The sequence below is a fragment of the Engraulis encrasicolus genome, chromosome 9 (assembly GCF_034702125.1).
Source record: "Engraulis encrasicolus isolate BLACKSEA-1 chromosome 9, IST_EnEncr_1.0, whole genome shotgun sequence".
Lineage (NCBI taxonomy): Eukaryota > Metazoa > Chordata > Actinopteri > Clupeiformes > Engraulidae > Engraulis > Engraulis encrasicolus.
Window position 1 is genome coordinate 55,681,942 of NC_085865.1, and position 19,658 is coordinate 55,701,599.

At 45.3% G+C, this 19,658-nt stretch overlaps 1 long non-coding RNA gene across 1 annotated transcript; it reads left to right on the forward strand.

Annotated features, from left to right (window-relative positions):
• Positions 1–10,932: 10,932 nt before the first annotated feature.
• LOC134455237 (uncharacterized) lies at positions 10,933–16,786 on the forward strand. Its single transcript, XR_010036082.1, has 5 exons — positions 10,933–11,235; positions 11,839–11,901; positions 12,434–12,505; positions 14,382–14,453; positions 16,387–16,786. It is a non-coding gene; the product is annotated as an uncharacterized LOC134455237 (long non-coding RNA).
• The last annotated feature ends 2,872 nt before the right edge of the window (positions 16,787–19,658 follow it).

Sequence of the window (19,658 nt, forward strand, 5' to 3'; positions counted from 1 at the left end):
TCCACCCAGTCAGAAGTTATGGGCCAAACAATTCAGCCATCTTGGATTCAGCCATCTTGAAAGTGTTGTAGCTCTGCGTTTTGGGGATATACTAAATGACATACATGGTATTTTAAGTTGGCTAAGGAACACTGCATATGATATAAATTTGAAAATCAACATGGCTTCCAGCGGGATTAGAACTCACAACCTCCATATCTGTAATCCAACCCCTTTGCCATTGATATTAAATGACATACAATACATGATATTTGAAGTTGGCTAAGGAACACTGCATATGATATCATTTTGAAAATCAACATGGCTTCGACTGGGGTTCGAACCTCCAACCCCCATATCCCTAATTCAGCACATTTGCCATTCATACTAAATGACATACATGGCATTTTAAGTTGGCCAAGGAACACTGCATATGATATAATTTTGAAAATCAACATGGCTTTGACTGGGATTCGAACCCCCAACCTCCATATATGTAATACAGCACATTTGCCATGCATACTAAATGACATACATGGCATTTTAAGTTGGCCAAGGAACACTGCATATGATATAATTTTGAAAATCAACATGGCTTTGACTGGGTTTCGAACCCCCAACTTCAATATCTGTAATTCAGCACATTTGCCATCCATACTAAATGATATACATGGCATTTTAAGTCGGCCAAGGAACGCTGCATGTGATATAATTTAGAAAATCAACATGGCTTCGGGTGGGATTCGAACTGTCAACCTCCATATCTCTAATGCAGCGGCATTACCACTAAGCCAAGCAGCTAATTGTCATGCATAGTCCAGCAAGACTATATTACATTGCATTGCAGAGCTGAACAATAGACTTCTAGAATGCTTGCTCGCACCTGCTCGTTAAGAATAGAATCTTGAGACAGTGACAGTTGAAATGGAACACTTCATTGGCTGCACCTGTTGTGATTGACTGAAAGACAGTTAGTATTGAGCTCTAGACAGGGGAGAGGATGAGAATGAGTTTTTTGTCTTTACAACATCGTTGTAAAAAAACTAAAAGGAGTTGGCACGTGTCCTTTTCACAGATCGGAGTCATGCTTGTGATCTCTCTAACAGTCTTCGAATGAAGTTTATAGGTTAAATTTTTCAGGCACAAATGGACCTCCGTGTGGGACATGCGCTGATCTCTTGAAAAATGCACTTTTCGAAAGACTGGGATTCTCCATAGAGCCAGGCCTGTTTTTTTTACAAACCTGCCATTTAAAAAGTATTGGGAGTTAGGAGATGAAACTTTCACAATTTGGAGACATCCCATAGAGCTCGCTAACAACGCGTCAACTAAACTTCTAGGTGAAAGTGTTGATGTTTTATGACCGAAAAAGCCTCCTACACTCTAATCTCTAGAGTGGCGGAACTTTGGTTCATGAAGGTTCCACCATAGTTTTCAATGGAGACCCAGGCTTTCACAAAATCGGCAAAAACGGGAAAACGACAAGAGACATGGAGAAACCTATAACGATACGCGATCTCCAATCCGAGCCGGTCGTTTTAGTGTTTGAACGGTGTCCCTATCTCGAAAGGCCTAGGAGGAGATCCATTTTCTATTTTTACTGTCCCCCTGCACAAGAACGATAATAATAAGAAACAGGACTTAGAGATTACTATAAACGGGCCTTGCTCTGCAAGGGCCATGCTCTGCATGGTCCTTGCTCCGCAAGCCCGCTTAATAACTGCATTAAGTCAAATCGCCTTGGTTTAATAATATAATTTCAATACTTACCATCAAGCTGAAGTTTGCTTATGTGAGTCTTTCTTGCAGGAGGTCCTGTTTAGCTCCCGCGAGGGTAACACTTCCAAATAAGGGGCCATAATTAACAGTAAAGTAGCTACAAACTAATACTTAAGTAAGGGTTAATAATCATTACTTAATGCCACATTAGACACATATTAATTGTTATTAATGCACATGTTGAACATTCGTAAGCAGTTACTTAACTATTAGATAACTATTACCTTGTGTTACAAGTTAATAGCATATTATTATTTAGCTAATAGATAAGTAAGGGCACATTTAACAGTTAAGTAGCTATCAGGTCATACTTAACTAAGGACCAAAATCAACACTTACTTAATACAAAAGTAAGGCATAACTAATGGTTAATTAATACATAAATATTGGGGTTTGGGACACTTAGAGTTGGCCTAGGATAACTAATGGTTAATTAACAGATAGATATTGGTATTTGGGACCCTTACATTAGAGTTGGCTGTGCACAACTAATGGTTAATTAATCGATAGATATTGGTGTTTGGGACCCTTATAATAGAGTTGGCTGAGCATACCTAATAGTTAAGAAATTAATTTACCGTGACATCTAGTTTTCACTCGATCAAATCACTGTAATAGTGGCAACAGGAGCCATTATATAGCAAGGATTAGACGTACACTTCTCAATGATGGTGGGGTGATGAGATGTAATTTTTTCATATACCACTTATTAGTTTTAATGGTTAAAAACCCTACAATAAATGCAGAACATTATGAAGAGTAATAGTTTTAAAGCTAAACTAAACCATTCCTTTGTGATAATTAAGTTAATGTTTGAGAATATTAGCTCCAAGAAGTGCAGTGCATGATGGGTACACAATCTACAGACAACAATATTTCTGTATTATTTATTCATTAGCCTTTAAGAGGGTGGGTTTTTGAGCATTCTATAAAAAGAATGCATTCTATAACAATGCAAGATTCTACTATTCCATATTGTATTGAATGACGCCCAGAATTCTATAGAACTTTCACTGCCCGAACATTCCCGTCACACCGGTGTGACAGTACACTCTTAAAGGTTAGATATGCCTTTCTTTTGTATTAAGTAAGTATTCATTTAGGTCCTTAGTTAAGTGACCTAATAGCTACTTACCTATTAACTGTACCCTTACTATTAGTTAAAGAATTACATGCTATGAACTTGTGACACATTGTAAGGGGCCATATATATAAGGGGCCGTAATTAATAGCAAATTAGCTATAACCTAATACTTTAGTAAGGGTTAATAATCACTACTTAACGCCACATAAGACACATATTAATTGTCATTAATTCATATGTTAAACATTAGTAAGCAGTTACTTAATTATTAGATAACTCTTACCAAGTGTCACAAGTTCATAGTGTGGCCCTGATGGAGTTTGATCTCTAAATAGTTTTCAAATGCACCAGGTGTTGCTGTTTTCAAGCAATACCCAGGCTGTATGTGTGTGTGTGTGTGTGTGTGTGTGTGTGTGTGTGTGTGTGTGTGTGTGTGTGTGTTGGGGGGGAGGAGATTGAGGGGGTTGATGTTGTTTGGGCAGGTGTGTAATATAGGACCAGGGTTGGAGCTATGGGTTATTTTGAAATATGGTGTGTGTGTGTGTGTGGGCGTGCGTGCGTGTGTATATATGACACCTTGAGGGGGCCTGTGGTCTCTCCTCAGTGCTCTTGAACATAACAGACAGATTTTACTCTGCACATCACAGTGACTTCTGGAGGACATGACACCAGTGAGCCAATAGTTGCTCTGGACCAAGTACACTGAGGGATGACAGGACACCTTTGAGACACCTTTCTTATTCATCTTGTTCCATGAGGACATAACACATCAATAAAATACAATACAATACAATACAACACGTACAGGGGTTGGACAAAATAAATGAGACACCTGCCATTTTAGTGTGGCAAGTTTCATGGCTCAAGTGGACAAGCCTGTTGGCCAATCTTCATGAATTGCACATTGCACCAGTAAAGCGAAGTGTGTCGATTAGCAGGGTAAGAGCACAGTTTTTCTCAAAATTTTGCAATGCATACACCCACACAGCATTAGGGGTGACATATCAGAGTTCAAAAAGGAGAAATTCTTGGGTGCGTGTGTAACTGTTGCATCTTTGACCGAGACAGCAAGCCTTTGTGATGTGTAAAGAGCCACGGTAGGCTATCCAAGGTAATGTCTACATACCACCTGTCAGGTTTTTCTCAAGAAGAGCCCAAATGCAGCACACAAACGAAGTTCAGGGAAGGTCAAGGGTTTATTAAACTCAAACTATGAACAGAACAAAAATCTCAAGGGAGGAGAAAACAAAAACCCACGAGGGGGAAAACATCAACAAACTAAACTGAACACGGGTTAACAATTACAAGCAACAGAGATTCACTTACGGGATACACGAACAGGGATTCGACACGGCAGGACAAATGATTCCACGCAAGACAATGGAAACACAGGACTTAAATACACAGGGGGAATTGCAAAGTGGCACACGATAGGGCAGGAGACAACAGGGAGCAGGTGGCAAGACTACAAGGAGACGAGTGGACAATTACAAAGATCACCGAGGGCAGAGGGGCAAACAAGGAACCAAATGGGACAATCAAACCCAAAATCAAAGACAATAACAAATGGACACGAGCAGGGCAGATGATAGGACAAGACACAGGTGGAGACAATGACCAGGGCAAACGAGACTAACTAGAACAGGTGAACGCAATGACAAACAAGGTAAGCAGGTGCAGACAGTGACTGAAGGCAGGCATGGGTAACAGGAGGATAACAAGGAAACGAGAAAAGGGGCAGGTATCAGATGGAAACAATCAGGAGAACTAAGCAAGGCAAACGAGACAAGAGGACCAGGTGACACAGACGAGGGGTGGGGCAGAACACATGACAGGAAAACACAAAAGCACATGGACAGAGAAGGTGACAGGTCAAAAACGTAAACAAAAACACAAGGAAACCCAAACAGAGCACAAGGGGGGAGAGACATCAAAACACAGGGGTCCAAAAACAAGACATGTGGGTCCGGATCCTGACACCACCAAGAAGGATGGACCACATCCAACAGAACTGACTGGACTCAAGAGGAAGCTGCATGCGTGGATTACCTCGATTAGTTTGCGGAGGCGAGAGAAAAGGAGAGAGAGAGAGAAGGAGAGACTGTGATTGTGGAATCATGTGCGTGTCTATCTGTTCAAAGTGAGGGCATGCAGATGGCAAACGCACGCTGAGCAAAACAAGCCAATAAGCTTTCGGTGTGGCAGGCTTGGGCAAGCGGTTAAGGCGTCAGACTTGTAGCCCAAAGGTTGCTGGTTCGACTCCCAACCCGCCAAGTTGGTGGGGGGAGTAATTAACCAGTGCTCTCCCCCATCCTCCTCCAAGACTGAGGTACCCTGAGCATGGTACCATCCCGCCGCACTGCTCGCACTGATCCCGCTGCACTGCACATGGTACCATCCCGCCGCACTGCATGGGTGAGGCATGAATGCAATTTCGCTGTGTGCAGTGAACACTTGTGTGCTGTGGAGTGCTGTGTCACAATAATTTGGAGTTGGAGTTTCCCAGTTGGACTTTCACTTCACTTCATTTTTAGCCTGATTATCATTGACGGTTGCAACGCTGAAGGTGTTGCGTCACTAGGAGGGCGCGGCCTGTCTACCTCATTTTACCCTCTCTGATCGGACCGTCACAGTTATCAGCAAGGAGAGTAGATATACAGGAGGGCTTACTGACGTCATAACAGCGTAGTACGAAATGATGGCGAGGGGAGTACGGAAATGTTCTTCTTCTACGGTCAGTATTGGAAGCATCAGGGAAGCATGCAATGCCACTTCCGCGAGGGTCAGAGTGTGGAACAGGTCATAGGACAGTGTGAATGTTTGTCAGCTGTCCTTAATTACCCCCTGCAATTACTGCTGACCAACAGCTGCAGTTAATTTGGCCACAAACTGAACACTGACAACCGGATATCCTCTTTCGGCACATTTTCGCGGAGCTTCCGGATTTTGCAGAGTACGGATATTGTATCCATATTGTATTGGTTATCAGATTCATCAGTCGAGGCGAGATGGCAGAGGGCGAACCCTCTAGTAGGAAAGAAAAATACTACAAGACTCATTTTACACCAGAGTAGGAATATGCTAAAGCATATGCTAAAGCATATTCCTACCTCAGGTGAATAATGATGCACTGTTTGCAACTGTAAAGAAGATTTTAGCACATTAATAACTATTCAATGAGAGGAAAGAGGAAAGAAAGAGAAGAGAGGAGAAAAAATATTAAACAAAGTAGAAAGTATGCCATATAAATGTAGGCCTACAGTAGGCTAGATAACTAACCTTAAAATCAGATGAAAAAAATGCTTTCAGTTTCTTTTATTTTGTTTAAACCATTAGGGGTGGTCATACTTTGGACAGGAAGCTGGTGCCATTTGGTAGCATTTTGGTTTAAATACCATTCGTTTTCTTACCCAAGGCACAACAAGAAGACTCTTTGAGACCTTAGAGACATATTTTATAATGGTCCAGCATAGGCTACTGCAATAGGGCTACTGTATATTTAGGGCCTAGGCCATTGAGTGACATAAAGGCAATCAGAAGAGTTTACACTCAGTTGTAAACCTCACATGGAGCCAGTAGGCCTATAACGGCGTAGGGAGTGGCGTCACCTATTTTCTTTGTTTTGGTTTGAATTCTTGCAACTGCATTTTGGATTACTATCCATCATCACAACAGTTTTTTGTGTCGATAAACTATCTCCTTGACATCAGATTTTGGAACTCGGGACGTCTGCATAAATGACCCCGCTCGCTCGGTCGCTTAAGGGTTAAACTGCTCCTAATTAGCGGAGCGCGAGTTGGCTGAACAGCCACAGCTGTCCTCAGCGCAGCCGATGTGTGTGTGGGCGGCAAAACTCAAACGCAGGTGCTTTTAATTAGGTTCAGGTTGCCTCGGTCAGGTTTGGAAAGACGCGCTGAGTCGCACACAAAAGCTTGCTGTGCTTGACTTCAATAATTTGGAAATACTGTACTAACGTGACGCTGGGAACCTGGAGAGGGAGCTGGTAAGCACTTGTGGTTTTAATTTACTTCGTGGTAGAACTGGTCATTTGTGGCGAGACGTAAAGTGTCATTCAAACCGCATTTGTCTCACAACAGTGTATTGTGTGGTAGTGCTGGACAGTTTTCTTCCTTTGTTTCCCACTCTTTGTAACGTTTTAATATTAATGACCGGGCACAAGTTGGCGTGATGCCTTTATTCACACAATTCACAAAGGTTAGAACTTGAAAACAAAACCGAACAAAAATCCAAGCAAAATCGTCAACTTGACATCTACTGTATATTAGGCTATTTTGTCAAATGCAATGTAGGCTATCAGCATATTACATAATGGCCTACGCAAAGCAACTCGATACTGACAATTTTGTCTGGAAGGTTGCAATTGTTTTCAGTCCAGAAGGTCCCGTTATTGCAATCGAGCCATGGCCCATAGGCTATTGGAAGCATTATGTTTGGGAATGAACCTACATGTATTTTTTTTGCAGGTGGACAAAATAATTTGGCCTAATAAAAAAGAACCTCGTTATCAACATATTAAGCCTCAATGCCATAATAGCCTAGGCTACTCCATGTAACTTTATCGATGCAATTTTATTCAACTGTTATTCTAACGGTTAGCAGTGTGTCATTGGTTTACTGGTAGTCCAGTTATTGAAAATGAGGCATATTAGAACCATGGTGTTTGAGATTTAAAGTAATGTTTTTATATGTGGACAAAATATTATAATAAATAATATATAATAAACCAATAAAAAACACCCTCTTGCATGATGCCACCGACCTCAGCTCTAGTGCACGAGTAGGCTTTACGCACAACCCAAACAGGCCGTTTCTGGGATTTTGGGGCCCCTAGGCAAAGGGGTTGTCGGGGGCCCTAGGGGACGGGGAGCCTGACAGAGACTGCGCCAGATTTTCTTATTCGGATGGGCCAGACCATTTTTGGATGGCACTTCAGTCATGGTCACATAGCCTACCATTACAACATAATGTCACAATCCATGTAAACCTAATGGAACAAACAGGAATTTGCCTCATACCTAGACAGTGTTGTTTAGGCTATGCAGGGCACATGCATGAAGGGCAACGAAGGCATAACGAGCAAGCATACACCAGCATTTCCTGTGAGGAAATGCAATCTAGTTATTATGATAACTTATCCCTACAGTTCATTTTATGAAACTTCATGAGTAAGACCTGGGCAAATACAGCCCATTCAATTCAATAGGCTCACACTTTCTCATGTAGGCTAATTGAATGTCCTGTTGTTTACTGTAACCTGGCCTATCTCACATGAGAGTAGGCCTGGCTATGGCCCAATCAGGTTTTTTGACCCTACCACCAAAATCATGATCTGCCAATCACAAATAAAGAATTAGGTCAAATCTTTCCAACCACTTTTAAAATCTAACCGAGGGTGCACTATTTCTGCAAAAGAACTATTGACTCGTAAAACAGTACAGTCCAGAAATCTAAGGCTGAGAAACTAATGAACAGGCACAGTTGGGGGGATATGATATTGGTAAGCAAGAATTCTGTAACCATGGCAAGGGGGGTCTGCCCCAGACGATATTTTTTTTTTAATAAAAACGCTCTCAAATGGTGGATTTTAAGCAGACAACCTCCCTTCTACTACTCAGTCATTTTTCTACCATGCTGCGTTTCGTGTTGCATCCACCACACACTTGAAAATAATACAATCCAAACAACACAAATAGTTGTGTTGTAAGCTTAATAGCCTTCCGCTTACAGCAACAATTCACATTTAACTGCACATCACCGCATCGCAGTCATCATTCCAGAAGGGGTGTCTTCTGGACCAGGTTATAGAAATGAAATCAAACGTGGCCACGAATAGCCTACTGTAGCGACCAAGAATAACCACCTGCGTTAGGCCTACTCCATGGTTTCAATTACAGAAAATTTCATTTTCAGTTTGTTTTTTGTGCTGGATTTGATGCTTTCTCTGATACCAACCAATATTTAAGGGGGGCCCCCTCCAGCTGGGGGTACATTGACTAAACTGACGTTGCGCCTTATCTTTCGGCACTTGACTTGACGCTGTCACTGATGCAAACCAATTGGAAGGGGGCCCCCCTCGAGCAGGGGGTATTAGGGAGGCGCTGTTGCTTCCCTCGCAGCAGAGCCGTTCATACAGATGACAGCGTCTTATTATAAAGCTGTTTAAAATCTTCATTGCTGTTGAATACATAACCTATCGTCCTTGGGGGCCCCTCCTAGTCGGGGGCCCTAGGCAACTGCCTACGTTGCTTACCTTAACGCAACGGGCCTGAACCCAAATCCCGTCCATCCGGGCCGACACGGTGTGAAACTAGTGAGTCCTGGCACAGGTGGCATTTTGCTTCAAATGGTTTCAAATTGCTTTTGTTGTACTGCAGGGTAGCCTGGACCTTACGTTCTCTGTATGAGGTGTGTAGTCAAAAATATTTGTGTGCCAGCAGTGCGGAAACGTGAGGATAGGCCTACGTCCATACAACCATTCATTCTGAGTGCTGCTGTCATTTCACCTGGTTGACCTCGTGTTTTCAGATGTGTCCTATTATCTCTAGAAGGCGGTCTGCCGGTCCGTCTGAAATGCTTTCTTAAACTTGTAATTCCCTCCTGTGTCCACAAGACGGCAATGCATAGGCAGACGCATCTTTGTCCGCCTGTCTGACTTGTTTTGTCTAGTAGTGACATGGGGCTTATTGACCATTAAGCCGCATGCAATGTGGCTCGGGAGTTTTTACTTGGTGTAGGCTATGCGCAGTAGCGTGGAAAGTGTCTGTACTGCTGGTTATGTAGTGATATAGGCCTATCTCTCTCCGTGTGGGTGTGTGAATGTTTAAATGCAGTGTATTTAATTCTTTTATTTTGTGTTTTATATGTTTAAAGGTTTCTGGCCTGCTGTTCCACAATTACTCCATCTGTTACCACTACTTCCAAGACGACTACTTCAAAACATCAACGTCAGTGACCTCAATAAAAAAGACAAGACGAGTGGAATCCTATGTCTGTGTACAGTCCTCTTTCAAGTGTGGAAACCCAATGCTGACATAGACTTGACAGTGAGAAACTTCTACAGTGAATAACCGACAGAGTGGAAAACCAATGCACTATTGGAAACTGCAGAGTGCCAATGCATCACCGCTGCACCAGTGAGCCGCAGTGGACCACCATCTAAAGAGTGCATCACGCCGTTGACCCGTGTACAGCCTTCTGCTGCCAGTGACCAAGACTCAAAGACTCTACTCAAACCACAACCCAACAGAGAAAAGACACTTCACCTGGGGGCCTGGAGGATAAAGCTTGAAGAAAAGAAAAAAAAGGACAAAAAAATTCCACTTCCCAGAAAAAAGGGTTCAGATGAAGGTTCTGCCTCCCCCTTCATATCCTCTCTTGACATTTAGGATCCTTTTAGCTGCTCTCCATGTCTAGAAACTGTCCTGATCAGCTGCCTTGGACTGCTGAAGTGCCTTTCGTCCAATAGATCTTGGACTGCTGCTACTGTGGGTGGAGGAGTTCTGGACTTGGACTGTGCATTGTCCCGGACTGCAATTGGGTGTTGTGCCTTCAGTCGACTTTGAGTATGAGTACTGCATTGAACGTTTTCCTCTGCATTAGCGACACTGTCTCTTGCTTGTAACGCAGGGTCTTGTACTGGCTTTGTTGACCACTGAAGGAACTGTGCACTGTTGTGCTTTCAGTTAGGTCTTCGGGACTGGCCTGATGATGTCTGCAATGTTCAGAGAGAACCTGGATCACCAATCTCAGTAGAGTAGAGTAGAGCAGAGCAGAGCAGAGTAGAGTATATTAGAGTAGAGTTGTAGAGGCTTGGCTTAGGTTAGTGGTTCTGGTGTTACAGGTGCTTTGGGCGGCGGAGGCATTGTCATGCGCAGGGCCTGTCCTGATGCCTGGCTGGAGGTTGCTCCACGGTTCCTTCGGCTACCTTGAGGTGGGTGGCCAACCGGGTCAGTGGAATGCCTTGCTGCGCAGGTGGGAGGTGGTCTCACTGTGTGGAGAAGGGCGTTCACTGCAGTGCTTGTCCGGACTCAGCTGGGGGCAAGGCACATCAAGGCAGTCTGGGGTGGCGTGTGGGCCAGCTCCGGGGCTCCACTGCCAACAGTGGCAGTGGTCCAAGAACCGTTGGGCGAAGGGTGCTTCGGCCGTCTGGGAAGGCTGTTTGGGGCAGTTGCATGGACATGGAAACCGGCTGAGGGATTCCTGAGTGTCGGGAGGGGAATGGGGGCAGTGCCACGCCGGGCCTCCAGGGGAGATGGGACTACCAGGATCTCCCAGACCCACAGACAGGGTTTGCTGCCGCAGCGTGTGCGTGTACACCGGAACTCAGAAGGGAGGTGGGACTGCCATGATCTCCTGGATGCACAGAAGAGAGGGTGGGTACACAACATGCAGTAAGACCCTGTTGTTTGTTGATATTTTTGGAACGCATTTGTCTCTTTTTTGCACATGAACAGAGCTTCAATTCCCTAAAATAGTACGGTGTGTTTCATTTGATCGACATACTGTTAATATATGTAAGAAGATAAAATAAATATTTGCTTTTAAAAATATCTGCATATGTACGTGTAATCAAGACCTGAAACGTGAAAAACACACACACACACTTAAAACCAGCCCGAATGCTGGACTAAATCATACACTCAAAATAAGAAATAAAGTCCGCAACACCAGGGCTTTCATCGATCTTTTATTATTTTGATGGCCCTTAATCAGACCTAATATGAAATTAAGCCTTGGTGCTGTGGCATTATTGGATTGTATTTATTGCAGTACTGTACAACATCTTCCTGTGGAAATCTGACTTGTCACTGATGGAACAAAACTAATTTGCCATCTATTTTTTCTAATACCATTCTAGTACCTGTACCTCTTGATGCCATTTAGTGTTTCATGCCATCGTCAGTCCTTCTTGTGTGATGCCATCAGCAGCACTGTTCATTGTGTGTGTGTGTCTCTGTCTGTCTCTGTGACTTCAGGGCTTCGTCAGGAGTGTAGGTGACACTGGACCACTGGAACCAGGCGAATGACCAGGCCCTGCAGTTAGTATACATGCACACATTCGTACACACACACACACACTGAGTAATGTGTGACAAGCAGGGACTGATGAGTTGCACTGTACACACGTACAGTATATGCACACCCACACACAGCTTTTAATGCTCCAGAGAAATGTATAATCCATTCATAAATCATGTCCTTGATAAAGTGTCTGTATCTGTATTTTCTGTATCTTTCCCTTTGCTGTATATTTTCACTATGTTTACTTAACTTGTAATGCAACAAGCGTAGGATATTGTTATACCTGTCTATAATATTGTGTCAGCAGGGTGCAAGAGCGTTAGCTACATCACAGAATGCACAAAAATAGTTAATAGAAGTGGACTTTTTTACTTAAAACATGTATTAATAATGCTCGTGTGTGGTTGGGAAGGGGGATGATCTGGAATAGACAGAGTTAGAGATAGACCGATGTTAGCAATATTTTAGAGTCTCTTGGTGAAGAGATTTTCTTTCTAACTAACTTTGGAGATTTTTCTGTTGTCCAATTAATCCCCATCTCGCCCCCAGGCTGATCAAGGGCCTAAAGGCGCACAGGGAGCCAAAGGGGTCAAAGGAGAAGAGGGACCCGCAGGACAACAGGTAGGGATGGCCATTTTGTTTGTGTCAATTGGCACGTTCGTGATGGTGTATGGTGCATTCTGCGCGAATCTGTGCAGCTCACAAAATAAGAAATTTTGAATACATTGGCCCTCATTTATCAAACTTGCGTAGAAACTATCGCAGAAATGAGCGCAGATCTCGTTGTACGACGAAGCTCACGTGAGATTTACTAAACATGTGTTCCTCTCCAATCCCATCGTAAGAGCGAGCGGCTGTTGATAAATCCAGCGTCTGAAAACCATTGTAATTAGAATAATCATGCCTTCTCTACAACGGCGGGAAGGAGACCGCACCCCTGAGTTTGCGACATGGAGACGCAAACTGGCTAAAACATCTACGTTTGTGGTTGATTGACAGCTTGAAATTAGGCTTCATGCGAGGTAGACAACAAAATAACACGTGTAAATAGGCCTAATCAACAGCAGTAGTCAACAGTGTTTCGGTTCTCAATATGGAAGGGGTAGGCCAAGAGATTGATTTCCAAATAGTTACAATGAAATGTTTGATTGACTACAGTAGGCTACACATAATGAAGATATTTGTATATCTATATTATTATATTGTATTTTTTTGACGATAAACCTTTTTGTAAACGAGGTCAAGAAAAGGGTCCTACGTGAAACTGGCCAACAAACAGTGCCCAAACCATTTGTTGGGGAAGGAGAGTTTTACATGTCCAGTGCGCTGTCCCTCTCGCGCTCATTTGCGCCCTGCTTCTCTCCTGCGATCCAGTTGTTTGGAGTGGATATCCCTTTTGCCACCTAAATAGACGACTATAAAGTGTTATCGGACACACGCGTCAGGTGTGTATTCGGATAGTCGTGCGAAACTCTACCAGGAAATTTTGTAGGCTATGTATTGATTGATGTGCGCCTGAACTCCCAGCTGTTAAAGAGAACGTCGGCCCCCTTTGATCCCATGACTGAAGGCACATTCCAATATCCGGCTGAATATTGCACAATTATTCACACATCACGTCAAATCACAAATTAGATGTCTCTTGCAGTTCTTCTTGGCCTATGCCAAATTAACGCAGCGCTCCCAGGAAGGGTGCACCAATTCAAACAGGTAGAAGTTGGCTTATAGCCAAAATAGACAATGTAAAAACATTTTGTAATTATGTAGGCCACATATTTCTGATGAGTTGTTGCGCTACAACTGCTGCTCAAGTTGGTGATCATAGTCATCCCAAGTCCATTTTGAAAATGGCGTACACCGTCTGAGAGCATAAGCGCAGGAAAGATGAAATCCTACGACTGATGAGATTTGATAAATGCCAACTTGTCGTAGAAAAAGAACGTACGCACGACGTGCACATGATTCTCGTCATAAGCTGCTTTGATAAATGAGGGCCAATACATTGTGATTACGCAGTGCACATGTGAATTGCACAGATTTGCGTAGCATGCACCATCACAAATGGGCCCAGTGGGTGCGCTCCAATATGCGATCTTGCGTCCTCCACTTGTGCTTGTGGCCTCGTCCCGCCTCCTGGCCCCTCCTTTGGAGAAAATAATAAAGTTTCCCCGCTGTCAGCCTAGCCACAAGAATTTTTGGGGGACTACTCTTCATTCACCATCCACTTTGCAAATGAGAAAATGACTTTACAATTGAGCTTTTGCGAGATATTGAAATATAATACTGTTGTGAGTGATGTCATCATGACATTACTTCCTGGTACGAGGTCACAAGCACAAATGGAGGACACAAGGTTGCATATTGGAACGCGCACCGTGAACTGGAGGCAGCCATTTTGTTTGTCAGTGAAGTATGAGCAAGAAGAGTATGGACCAACTCAAGGCAATAGGACTAAGAACAATTGGTGATGAGGTGGTGTGTGTGTGCGTGCTTAAAGGGTATCCAAGGAGAGCCAGAGAAGAGGGGAAACTGTGGATTTCCAGGCGCTCGAGGACCCAGTGGACAAAAGGTGAGCTAGAATAACCCCTCACCCCCCATACATACAATACAATGTAATGAGGACTCAATTTGGGGCCCCTTCTCTCCCTGGGCCCATGGCTGACCCCCTGTTGACTTCCCTGAGAAAACCAGCAATTTCAACACAGTGCACTGACAAGTGCGTAGCTTGAGACATTGGTTCTGACAGTAGGGTGACCACCTGCTAATAAGTCCAAGGGGGGACAAAGGGTTTGCTTCTGAGGGACAATGTGGGACAGACCCTGGCGTGCACGTGCACTCACACGCTAACGCTTCAAACGCTGTACGCGCACGCGCTACGCTGGACGGGTGGTCACCCTAACTAACAATCAGTGCACAGTGCACTGAGGTCTTCAGTGCATAGTGTCGTGGAAAAATTTGAGCACTATGCACTGTGCCCTGGAAGTGAAGGCTGAGCATGGCATTAGCTCGCCAAAATATCAGTTGGCAACTGTTTTCAATGCACAGCGTCTGTTGCTTGTATTTACATTTCCTTCACCCCAAAGGGCAACAATCACATATACAATACTTGGGTTATCATGAAAAGGTTGGTGTCTCAGAAACATTACTCACAGAATTAGGAGACTGTCGACCAAACTCTTCTAATGAACTGAACGCCACGTTTCCTCCATGTCATTGTCAACATGGTGGTCGTTTAGTGCGTGCAGTGTCCATCATTCAAGCATGCGTTTTTTTTCGCCATTGTTCATCATCTGGGCACTTTCAGTGCACTGGCTCAACCGAAATTTTCAGCGTGAGCGCCCTAGGCACTGAAACGCAATGCCAGAAGTGCACAAGTGTGTGGATTGAGACTAGGGGTCTCTACACAAACACTGTCATCTACTAAAAAAAAGTCTGATCTCTGCCCTAGAAAACAAGGGGTTTGCCAACAAGTACTTTGGCTAGAGGGGTCAAATACGTATTCCCTCAATGAAATACAAAGAAGACAAATTAATTAAAATGTATTCTTTCAAGTTATTTTCCAGACTTTCTTTTTGATATTCTGTCCGTCTGTGTTGGAATACATCTACGATTAAAGTTATAGACTGATCATGTCTTCATCAGTGTACAAACCAACACCTCCAGAAAGGGATCAAATACTTATTCGTGTCACTGTATAAGGGGGGCCCACAGGAAGTCAGATTTTTGTTTCACACAAGCATGTTAATAATATATAAAGGGGGTCTATTAGAGCTGGTTGAACATGGGGAATTTTGTGCTCCACCCCTGTACATAAGCATACAGTACATGTACCTTCAGACAAGAATTTCCTTTAATGTCATTATGCTGCATTTCGGTAGCAGTGTACCAACCTGCTCTCACCCTTGAAATGTACAAAAAGTAAGCACAAGGAGTTATTTTTTCCGAGAGTAGAGTAGAGCAGTTGTTGCCTGTGCTCACCTGCACACTGATGTAGGGCTTTCAGGCTGACCAGAACGGAGCCGGTGCCGGTGCCTGCACCAGTTACGTTTGGCACTAAAGTGCTCATCGGTGAACCTCCTGTGTTCATACCGGGCTCTGAACAATTTCCGCACGTGACTGTTACCCGGATGAACTTGCTGATGGCCACGCTGTCGTCACGGTTCGCTGAGAAAAACCTAGTATTTTGCGGTTCGCATTGCGTACCAACTTTCCGGTTCGCGAACGCTAATATCTGTGGCGTGAACACGACGGCTGATTCGCGAGTAGGTGCAGGAACGGGCAGGAACCAGCACGGTTCTCAGTCGGCCTGAACGCGCTAATGGAGGAATAACCCTGAAACTTCTACTTCTCAGCTCTCAAAAAAAACCTCCTTGTGCTTGACCTTACTGTCTTTCAGTGTGTGAATCTGCTCTCACCTAAATATCCAGACCGCAACAGTATCCTCACTTCCTCACTTGTATTTACATGAAAGCTAATACTCCACTCTGAACACTTTGTTTTAGATGTTCTACACTGGAGCTGAAATGAACCCTGTCATATCCTTCGCTCCTGCTACGTTCAAGAGGAACTCCATGAACCACTGGGTAAGAAAAATATATACAAATTATGCATAAAAAAAACATGCTCATAGTCTCGCATTGTTTGTAAACTACTTTCAATTCAGATATAATAGATGTAATAGTGTTACATTGTTTAAGCCTTTTACAGAATGCGCAATGCACTGCATGTATTTCTCAGCTGCTCACATGTAACTATAATATGGTTTCTGTTCTTCCCTCCTCGTGCCTGCGCCCGTCGGTCCGTGTCTCCGTCCAGCCGGCTGTGCGTGCATCCGTCTCTGCGTCCGTGCCTACGTCTGGCCGGCAGTGCGTCCGTCCGTGCGTCAGTCTGTCTGTGCGTCCGTCTGTGTTTCCGTCCCACGTCCGTGCCCACGTCCGGCCGGCGTCAGTCAGTCCGTGCGTGCGTCAGTCCGTCTGTTTGGCCGGCCGTGCTTCCGTCTGTGCTTCGGTCCGTGCCTACGTCTGGCCGACCGTGCGTCTGTCTGTGCCCACGTCCGTGCCACCGTCTGGCCGGCTGTGCGTCCGTCCGTTTCTGCATCCGTGCCTACGTCTGGCCGTGTCGTCCGTCTGTGCGTGCGTCAGTCCTTGCCAACGTTTGGCCGGACGTGCTTCTGTCTGTGCCCACGTCCGTGCCTACGTCTGGCCGGCCGTGCGTCCGTCTGTGCCCACGTCCGTGCCTCCGTCCGGCCGGCTGTGCCTCCGTCTGGCCGGCCGTCTGTGCGTCCGTCCGTCCGTGCGTCAGTCCGTCTGTGCGTCCGTGCCGACGTCTGGCCAGACGTGCGTCCGTCTGTGCCCACGTCCGTGCTTCCATCTGTCTGTGCCTCCGTCCGGCTGGCTGTCCGTCCGTGTGTGCATGCCCACGTCCGTGTGTGTATGCGTGCGTCTATCTGTCCATTCGTCCGTCTGCATTCGTCCGTGTCTACGTCCGGCCGGGCCCATGTCTGTGCGTCCGTGCGTATGTCAGTCTGTTTGTCCGCAAAAAAAAACAGTAGGGGGTCTACCAAAAAAATTTAGTGTTTTTTTGTGTGTGTGTGTGTGTTTGTGTGTGTCAAAGCATTAAATAGTCTTCCTTCCTGTTACATCTCTGATATGCTCTCTTTTTATGCCCGTGCCCGAGCTCTCAGATCCGCTGATGCCACACTGCTAAGGATTCCTACCCTTCCACCAAAGAAAATTGGTGAAGCCGCCTTCGATAGGTACACTCCCAAGAGATACAGTAGAACTCCCTGCCTCTTCACATCAGAGACACTACCTCCATCGACTCGCACAACTCTTCACCCTCGCCTATTCTTAGCTGCTCTGGCTCCACATGTCGTGTCCTGATGTGCAAAATCTCTAGTCATCTCTCTTCCTTTTAATCCGTCTGTGATTACACAGGCTTTGTAATCACACAAATTGTGTGTGTGAGATTACAAAGTGTGCGGCCGTGTGTGATTACAAAGCGTGTGTGTGTGAGATCTCGGTGCAAGTGCATGGAGGCAGAGTTAAAGTGCACACGTCTGTGCAAGTGCACATGCAATTTCTAAGACTGACCACTGACTGTTTTTGCATCTGTCATAGTTATTGTAGAGTGGATTATTAGGGTGTATGATCAGAGTGAGCATGTGCGCTGCGGGCAGCACGCGCTCGCAGGAGATCGAGGAACTGGAGCGCTTCATCGACTCCTACGTGCTGGAGTACCAGGGCGAGGCCGTCACCGACGGGGACAAGACACAGGTCTCCCAGGTGAGCACGCTTAGGAGGACGCAAGACAAAGTAGCGATGGCGGCCACTGAGGCTGTTGAGGTTCGGCAAAACGCTAGCCCAATGTCTACAGGCCTTGTCTGGACTGAAATAAAAATGGACTTGGCTTCGATTGAGAAACTTATCTCAGTCGTTCTACAACAACAAGCAGATCTTGGTGCACGGCTTACCTCGCTTGATTATCCGCCACTACCTGGGCCTTCCACGGATGTCTCCATGACCCCCGCCCCGGGTAGCTCTGCCTGGTCTACGGTAGCTGCTGGCAAGTCTCGCCGCCGCCCTCCTCCTGTCGCGGCGTGTCGGACTGGGGCTGTTTTTCGGATCTAGTGCTCCACAACGCCTTTTGCTCCTCTTGCTGATCTCCCTACGTCGCCTGCCCCACGTCGGAGTGGATCTGGATGTCCGGATGAACAGGGCAGCGAATCTTGCCCCTCGCCTGCTATCCAGCCAGGCCATCCATCACCGCGCCAACATGTAGCTCGCAAAGCTACCTCCAAGCGCAACAGGTCCGCAGACAGCGACGGCTCGAGTCCAGAGCGCGTTTCTGATAAGCGGCTCAGGCCAGGCCATCCATCCATCACCGCGTCACAACATGTAGCTCGCAAAGTTACCTCCAAGCGCAACAGGTCTGCAGACAGCGACGGCTCGAGTCCAGAGCGCGTTTCTGATAAGCGGCTCAGAATCTCTTCTCCAACGATGGCCGCAGCAGATTGCATGGCCTCTACATCTCCAACAGCGGATAGCTTGTCAAGCCATCGGCTACTGCGATGCCTCTGTTGGCTAATGATGCTGGTGTCGTTAGCTTGTGTAGCCCGTGTCAAACACCACCGACGTTGTCCACGGCTGACAGCGTCCCTCAGCGTCCAGATGGTCTACAACTTCCTCCTCGCACCTCTATACACTTTAACCGCGATGTTCAATGCCCTCCTGAAATTCTCATTGTTGGTGATTCGATTGTCAGAGATCTGATTATTCCTAGTGCTATCACGTACTGTATCCCGGGAGGAAGGGCTATTGACATCTCTCATCTCATTCCGTCTCTATTGAACAGACATTCTTCCGTAAACACTGTCATTGCTCACGTGGGGACAAATGACGTCATGGCCCGGAACTCTGTGAAGCTACAGAATGAGCTGGAGACGTTATGTCTCACTGTTGAAACGCCGTGGAAACGCGGCACAATGTCAGGCCCTATCCCACTTAAGCTCCAGTAATTCAGAGCGTTTCAGCAGATTGCATAGTCTCCATACTTGGCTGAAACAATTCTGCAATCTAGCTGGTCATGATTTTATGCTAATTTTGATATATTCTGGACCAAATCATTTTTATATAGATCTGATGGGGTGCATCCAAACAAACTGGGCCTACTAGAGCTAACCACCAACTTTATTCAGTTCATTGCTTTCAGCACACCTTGACATTCAACACAGCATGACCCAATCCAGTTCACAAACACACCCAGCTCTACTATG